Here is an 8,959-nt window from a genome sequence, read left to right as displayed (position 1 = left end):
CCTCAATGAGCTCCACCCTGCGAGGGTTTGACTGCCTTCTCTGTCACCTTAATGGCCGTCCAGAGATGAGATCAAAGAGTTAATCCACCAGGTTCATGCAGCCCCATAACTAGAAATGAAAGGAGCATTTAAAATGAATGGCTTATCTGTAGATGACAAGGTCCCACCTCTGCTCCCTGAAGATGAGTGATCACCAGGGGCCGGGCCACAAGACCACACAAGAAATCCGAGAATTAAGAGCAGATCTCTGGGGTTTGTTAAGTCACATCTGAGAAGTGAAACATTTTGGAATTATGTACCAGTGATGTGCAGGTCCATGGAGGAAAATAAACTGTAAATCCTATAGACAGTGTGAGGTTAAATTATAAGCTGCTGGCTTTAGTGAACATGGAAGTAATACAGCGTCAGCTATGGAGATTAGTGAGGGACAATACAACCAGGGTCATTCACATCATCCATGCCAGCAATGTTATTGTCAACTGATGCTGAAAAGACATTCAACAGAGTGAGCTGGCCTTTAATCACTGGCATGCTCAGTCACCTTGACCTCAGCTCTATCATGCTGGCAAGGATTGGCTCTTTGTACTCTCACCCCTCAGCGTGGGTTTCGGTTAACACTCTTCTTTCTGCACCGTTCTCCATTTCCTACAGCACTTGGCAAGGCTGTCCCCTTTCTCCTATCATCTTCATACTTACCCTTGAACCCTTTCTTCGGCATGTCAGGCAAAATGTCCTGTCAATAATGTAGCTGCATATGCACATGACCTTTTCTTTCTATACAACCCTTCCATCTCTCTTTCCAACTTAACTTGCAAAACTAACTAAATATAAGTCCCTATCTAAATATACAATTAACTTTCAAAAATCTCAAACTCTTAACATCTCCCTGCCCTCCCCTGTAGGTCAGTCCCAATGATCTACAATGCTCCAAAAAATAAAGGGACCCCTCAGATAAACCCTCCTAGATCTGAATTAATAAAATCTTCTCATTGATACATTGTTCTGTACAAAGCTGGATGTGCTGACACCAACATCCCGCACACATCATCTCTGGAAATCCCATGTATTACCCAATGGCGGCCTGGAGGTGGCGTCTGAGAGGAATGAGTTAATCCATCCAAAGTTTGAAGGAAGATATAACAGGATAAAATAGAAGAAAAATAAATTCTTTTCTCATGAACTTTCCTACATGACTGAATCCTGTTCAAGGACAGACAGCTGGTCCACCGTCTGTTCCCAGCAGATAATAAATGTTATTTTAGAATTCACATTCTCGTAAGCAGATAACAAATGTTTTTTAGCATCCTTATGTATGTATCAACATCCTTATGTAAACAATTTTTATTGAACATTTAATCTTATTGTATATCCATATCTGTCAAAATATATCCGTAGTTATTCGTTTTTTTGAAGTTGATGACGTGCATAGTGTATGACTTTGCATTTTACATTCATATCCATTGGTTTTTTCCTGTATAAATAAAGGTGGGTTCTCAGAGATGGGAGAACACACCAGACTTGTTTGCAAGATACGTAGTCTGTGTCCTCATTCTAAGCGCATGGTGTGGGAGAGGGGATCCGGACCCATTCTCCAACTCAATTAGGAAACAGCCAACAACAGTAGGCCTTCTTTGGGAAGGCACCTCGACAGTCACACACAAAATTGGCTGATCCAACTTTGCTGTAATGTCCATGTATATTATATATGTAATGTGTGCAGCCTCCACATACCTGTATGCCCTCTGATAAGGCCAGGTGATGCGATTTTACCTACTTGCACCGTACCTACATGACTACACCTATATAGACTGCCCTCTGAAGAGACTGGAGATGATCAGAGCGTGATCAGAGGGTGACAGAGAGATGTTCTGGATGAAGAAGAGGAATGCTGGAAGCACGTCAATGAGAACAGCTCCTGGAAAGTTATCATTTATAGTCACAATACCCAAGGAGAAGAGAGACAGAAATCTATAAACAATATATGGAGAATAACATGTTGTGCCAGCCTGACTGCGCAGTACAGGAAACTGCTACCATATATGGACTGGCCTACCAGAGTGTGACATGTATGTGTCTTGTGACTTGAAACTCCGCCTGTATTGATGTTACATATTTCATATGAATGAGTAGTACCGCCCCATATTCTGTCTATAAAATGTGATTACCATAATAAAACTTGGGCCATTATTATCCAGGCTTATAATCATGATACAATGTCTTATCTGTGTCCGTGATTTATAAGTGACGAGCTGGTAATACTGCAGGTTACAGCTCTAGATATAAAAACCATCCATCCTGGGTATTTGACTTTTCTGCATAGAGAGGGGTCAACATCTAAATTTAGACTTATCAATTTGGCGCTCGATCAGGGATCCAGCCTCTTGCAAACCAGAATGCAGACTGACGGGATGTGGTGATTTATCCGTCATCGGACGCACAGATATATCTGGCCAGGTAAGAGAGACTTTCCCTTTCTTACGTACTATCTGTGCCTCCGGGGAGCGGATCTAATCAGATTCCCGTCACACCTGCGTTCTCTATATATGTTTGTAAAGCTGAGTCTAATTGTTAGGCAAAGAACTCTGTAACCCAGGATAGGACAAGGTTAAAGTGCTGCATTGCCGTCGCAAACTGTGGTGTGATTGAGATAAGCTGTTGCTGTATTTATGCTGAATTAAGGAAAGGGATTGCCGAACATGATCCCTTGTACGTTCCTACGGGGAGGCTGTGATTATTGCTTAACCCTTGTAATACAGCATGGCATCGAGAGCAGCTGCAAGGTCACGGACAGTAGGCGCATAGACTCTCTGTATGAACGGGTTCCGGAAGTGAAAACAATCTGTTCGGTGACCGGTGGAAATAGTACTTGTATTGGTTCCACTCCTTGCTTGTGCCCTGTCGATTCGGTACAAGATGTAGGCGCCATGGATCAGTAGACCCGTGGATTATTCTCACCACTTAGGAGGGCAACAAAGAGGGAAGGCATCCCGCCGCAAGCAGGAGCCTACTATAAGACCTAGATAGGTCTGGACAATCCCCAATAAGCTACCTAGGGCTGGGTGCGAGAATGGGACAGATGTTCACTAAAAAGAGGAACCCATCATCTTTATGGGAGGGCTATGGGAAATTGAATAGCTAAGATATAGTTAGCGATGGGCATGAGAAGATGCAGTGTAAGATCTAGAGGAGATCTTGCGGAGGTTTGATATGAAGGCAGATACATGCCTTAGCCCCACCAGCCTCTGGCTCTCTGACCAACACCTGGGAAACCCCTCACACTCCTGTGCACACTTAGTTTTGCCTTGTGGGTAGGTGACCAGACCTACATGTAACATGCGGGGCAAATGGGTCCTTGGAATTTCCAGGAACCTTAGGGGTCAATGTAAGTACTATCCCTAGGGGGGAATCAAGGATTAGAGTTTTAAGAGAGGAGGGTGTGGAGTAGATAGATGAGAGCCAGAGGGTCAGACAGAAGGAAAACATTCAGGATAATGGGTGGGAAGCACAGGTCCAGCTGGGTGGACATGTGCCGGTGGCCAACAAAATCTAGATAAGACAGAATATTGTAGTGTGTGTGGCAGACCCAAGCCACATCATTATGTTACACCATTGTACCCAGTTTATATCTGTATACAAACCCCAGATCCTGTGAAAAGCCAACCTACCTCCAATGGTGGCGCATAGACCCAGATCCTGCAGGAGCCAACCTATCTCCAATGGTGGCATATAGACCCCAGATCCTGCAGGAGCCAACCTATCTCCAATGGTGGCATATAGACCATCTGTTCTGCAGGAATCTTCCCCTTGGTCAGCTGTTGAAGTAGTTAATTTTATTTAAAGTGCCCCTGACCTGATTGTAAGAAAAAAATGCCTTTTTTGAAGTGGGCAGCCTAAATTCAAATAGTGTACAATGCCATGTAAGTGGAGATGGACGAGGAGAACAGTCCAGCTCATTGCTAGATACAGTACTGAGAGCTGAAGAGGTTAATGAAGGCTGCATAGTGAAGCAGCATACAATGATTTGGCACATAATGTGTGTTATTTGTTATGTTTTGTACAAGGTCATCAACCAGCGGGCTGCAGATCACATGCAAGCAGAGTTAGAGAAAAATCAGAGCTGTTAAGGTAATCCCCTAAACTATATACTGTTGTATTTCAGCCAGTTTTACTAAATTGGTGCCCCCTTTAGAAGTAGTGTGTGACTTGTTACAAAATGTTGATCATTTTCTGTTGTCCCGATCATAAAACATGTATTTATTTATATACGCCACTTTTCTGTAATCAGCCCTCAAAGATGGCGACGGACACTCCCTCATATCATCCACGTCTGTATTATAATTGTGACGTCTCAAAACCATGTCCTAAGCCAACACCCCTATATCCGGTTATCTAGGCCGGTGGCCATTTTAACTCCTGGCATTTCTGTCCCCCGCCCATACTGCTTAGTGTCACTGAGGGGGCGGGCACAGGACTCTCCAATAGAGTCTAACAACTGTTCTGCACATTTATCAATGAATGTTATTACCTGATGGTTAGGAAAGTTAGATAAAGGTTTGTTCAAAGCAAAAGCAATGAGACTGCTTATAAGAGCCGGGTCTAGTAGACCTATTAGTGTATAAGATTGTTGTATGGAAGTGTCAGGAGGAGTCAGAGGGAAAAAGCACGTTTATTAGGATTTTTAAGAGAAAAGTGATAATTGGTAAAGATCAAATGCAGAATTTTGTGCACTTATTAAGAACCCAATGGTATAAGAGCCCAGAGTAACTTACTACTGTAATATATATATATTTCTATGTAACTTTATTAAAAAAAACAATTTTTTTGTAGATATATCTATCCCAATATATATTGTAAGCAGATTTTCTTTAAAGGACAGCTGTCAGCCCCCGTGCCGGGGTGACAGGCTCCAGACCCCCTGTAAGATCCCCCTATACTCACGTGATCCCGCCGGGTCCCGCTTCCTGAGCCGGTCGGGTGACGGAGATTTCAGCTCCCGAAGCCCAGCGTGCGTGCTGACAGCAGAGTCAGATGCCCATAGAGAATGAATGGGGAGTCCGAAGCTCCGTCATTCTCTATGGGCATCGGACTCATCTCTCAGCGCGCCGGGCTTCGGGAGCTGATATCTCCGTGACCCGACCGGCTCAGGAAGCGGGATCACATGAGTTATAGGGGGATCTAACAGGGGGTCGGGAGCCCTCTTTAAGTGTGTGTCCCCAACGTATGATACTTCTAAGAAGTTTTTTTTTCTCACTCTTGTAATCTATGATTTTACTGCTCAAGGTTAGAGGTGAGGCCAAGAGCGTTCTGCTTACTAATAAGAGCCGCTTACTGGAGGAATGGATTCATTTCAGCTAATAATGGTACAAATTAGGCTGAAGGTTCTTACAAAAAGAAAAAGAATTATTCTATATACTGTATGTTTTATATTTCATCTTTAAGGTGTGTTTTATTTGATTTATAGCAAAAGAAGGTTATATGGGACTAGCCGATTGTAACATGTTTTATTATTTTTTTAATGTTTTTATTTTTAAGGTTAACAGTTTTGTGATGATTATAGCAAACTAGCTGTCGAGGTGCCTTCCCAAAGAAGGCCTACTGTTGTTGGCTGTTTCCTAATTGAGTTGGAGAATGGGTCCGGATCCCCTCTCCCACACCATGCACTTAGAATGAGGACACAGATTACGTATCTTGCAAACAAGTCTGGTGTGTTCCCCCATCTCTGAGAACCCACCTTTATTTATACAGGAAAAACCAATGGATATGAATGTAAAATGCAAAGTCATACACTATGCACGTCATCAACTTCAAAAAAACGAATAACTACGGATATATTTTGACAGATATGGATATACAATAAGATTAAATGTTCAATTAAAAATTGTTTACATAAGGATGTTGATACATGAACATTTGTTATCTGCTTACAAAAATGTGAATAATAAAATAACATTTGTTATCTGCTGGAAACAGACGGTGGACCAGCTGTCTGTCCTTGAAGGTCAGTCATGTAGGAAAGTTCATTTAGAAAAGAATTTATTTTTCTTCTTATTTCTTTGGATGGATTAACTCATTCCTCTCAGTCCCCCCTTTTTGGCGATGATGAAGAAATCTGGGTCCTGGACAGGATTAAATCCCAATATGTACCCTAAACACTCTCTGACCGCCGAGGGTTGTCAGGGTGCGGATGCTTCTGGGTCCAACACCATCACCTAGAGCCACATGGGCATATCCTCCTCCAAGAGATTTCCTCATCATAACGCCAATCTAGAAGGAAAAGAAACAAACATCATTACTTATAGAGTATAAGATTTAGTCTTTGTAACTTTCTGACAACAACAGCATAATCCTTTGATTACACAATAGACCAATAAAAGAAACAACATGATCTGAAAAACTGTTTGTAGTATTCCCATGAACCATCCTCCCATACCATTGAACCAATTTGCAGGATTTAAGCTAGCTAATGCCCCTGACCACCATTTATCCTGGTCTGCCAGAATCATCTCATCATGTTTTTCCTTAGTTGTGCAATTTTATCCAGTCCTGCTGTGATTTGCACTATTCCCTGATCATTTACATAATGACAACATGTAGGGCCAACTACCTGACACATCCCCCCTTGAGCAGCAGTCAGAAAATCAAGTACCACAGTGTGCTGGTTAGTAACTACCATAAGTTGCCTCTGCACTGCTACTGAGGTGTTAAGTATATCCAGTATGTCAAATATCTGATCATCTAAATAGTCTGTGGCTTCAACTAATTTGTCCCAAGTTTGCATCACCATAGGATACAGAAATAAAGTACTAAAGAATTTGTTGGCCGCTGACATCTGTACTAGATGAGGTCTTCCATTATGTCGCGGTTTATTGTCCTTGGCCCTTTTTGTCAGTGAATGTCTAGGGATCTTACCTATTGGGAGGTCGTCAGTCTGTACTATAAAGGTAGCAGGTGTCAATCTTACCACTGTACAGGTACCATTTATCCCCACAGGGAGCCATTTGTAGGCGTTCCTTCCACAGACCCAATACACTCCTCCTGGAAGGTCCCATAGGTGAGAATGCTGTAAAACTAGATGATGGGCAAGATCAATCAATTTGCTTACACTCTTTATTTCACACCACTCAGGATCTTGTCCCAAAGGGCTACAATATCCAGCATCTGGGTTTCCACATGTAGGATCGTTTGGACTGTATGCCGATGAATCATTACACCACAAGTTATGTTGTTCATTCTGACAGGTTGTCTCATTACCACCTTTGAATAAATATGACCATTCCCATTTGGAATCTATGATCTTTCTCTCTAATAGGGATGGTTTCCATACATCTGATGTCCCTTTACTAGCATCTGTCCTATTGAATATTATTTTTACATTCTCTAAGGGCACATCTCCCATGTGTATTATTTGAGTAGAGTTTCTCCTCACCCAACTACCCCCTTTGAATGCTAGGTATTGGTAACCTTGGGTTGGAGACCTCACTTCCCCCGCCCACCATGGAAGAGACATCCACCCTACTATTGGAATTGTGACACTGACATTCCACTGACTACTGTACTGTGTATCATTATTAGCTAATTGGTCCCAGCAGGAATCAACATCAAGAAATTCTTCAAATGGGACAGGAATAGCTAGATAAGCAAGAGAAGATGCAGTTACTGGGGAGTGGGTACATATCCAACAGTCAGATACATTTAGTTCCATGTTAAGTAATTTGTGATGTGTTAGTAACATGTTTTCTCGAGACTCAGAGTTTTTTAACAAGAATACACTTGACCCAGTTAGGATCAAAATCATGATGCAAGTTTGCAATGGCTGGCATGGATCCATGTCTCCTTTCCTTCCAACTTGACAGATGTAGGTGTTGTCAGAAGCACTTGGAATGGACCATCAAATCTGGGCTCAAGACTTTTTCGAGTATGCTTCTTTACATAGACAAGATCACCAGGTTGTAATTTATGGGCTCCAGTATCAGCCTCAGGGTCTGGAAGGGAAGAGAATCTAAGATGCAGTGAGCATGCGCAGTGAGATATGACAGACGCCGGCGACGCCATCTTTCATGTGCTTATGTCCACACTTATGTGCTCTCTCCACACTCAGGGGCCCCACAGGTAATTACAAAATCTGATAATCATGTGTTATGTAATTTACTCTGGCTATAAAAGGACACCACTTTCTTTGCAGCTTTACCCCTGACGAAGTCACTGTGTGTGACGACACGCGTTGGGTCTGTACCAGGGTTTCTGCTCCTATGTAATTTATTCCATGTGGCATATATGGTTGGGCATTGTTTGTTATATTAGTGGTTCATATTGGTGTTTACAATAATTATATGACTTGCACTATAGCACTTTGGATCCTTTATATGGTATATTGCGTTGTATTTATAGATTTGTTTTTCTTTCATGTTGCCGGCCATTCTTATGCACTCTATGAATTTTATATTTAATCATGTGGAGCATTACTAATATGTCTGTTTCCTTGGTAAAGTAGGAGAGTATATTGTCCTCCTGCCTAGTTTTTCATATACCTTTGTGGTTTTTTTAATTGATTTTATTGTTGCTTTTTGTGGTGTTTTTTGTGTTTGTCCTAATAAACTTTGTATATCTTTGGATTTAGTGGTGTGCGCTGTATTACAGTGTCCAGCTTTCTTTCTTCAATTGTTCATATGGAAGGGAAGAGAAAACTCGAGAATGGTTATTATTTAGTTGCTTTTGCAAACTGATAACATATGCAGATAGGTTATCGCAATTCATTTCCAACTGCTGTGGTAGATAACACCCCAACTGTGGAGCCCGCCCGAACAATATTTCGTATGGAGAGAGTTTAGTCTTGCCCTGAGGGGCTGTTCTCACTGAATACAAAGCAATTGGTAAGCACTGTGGCCATGGTTTATGTGTCTCTTGCATTGTTTTTTGTATTTTCAGCTTAAGGGTACCATTCAGCCTTTCCACCTTTCCT

This window comes from Dendropsophus ebraccatus, chromosome 2 (assembly GCF_027789765.1).
Source record: "Dendropsophus ebraccatus isolate aDenEbr1 chromosome 2, aDenEbr1.pat, whole genome shotgun sequence".
NCBI classification, from domain to species: Eukaryota; Metazoa; Chordata; class Amphibia; order Anura; family Hylidae; genus Dendropsophus; species Dendropsophus ebraccatus.
Note: the sequence above shows the minus strand (reverse complement) of the source record.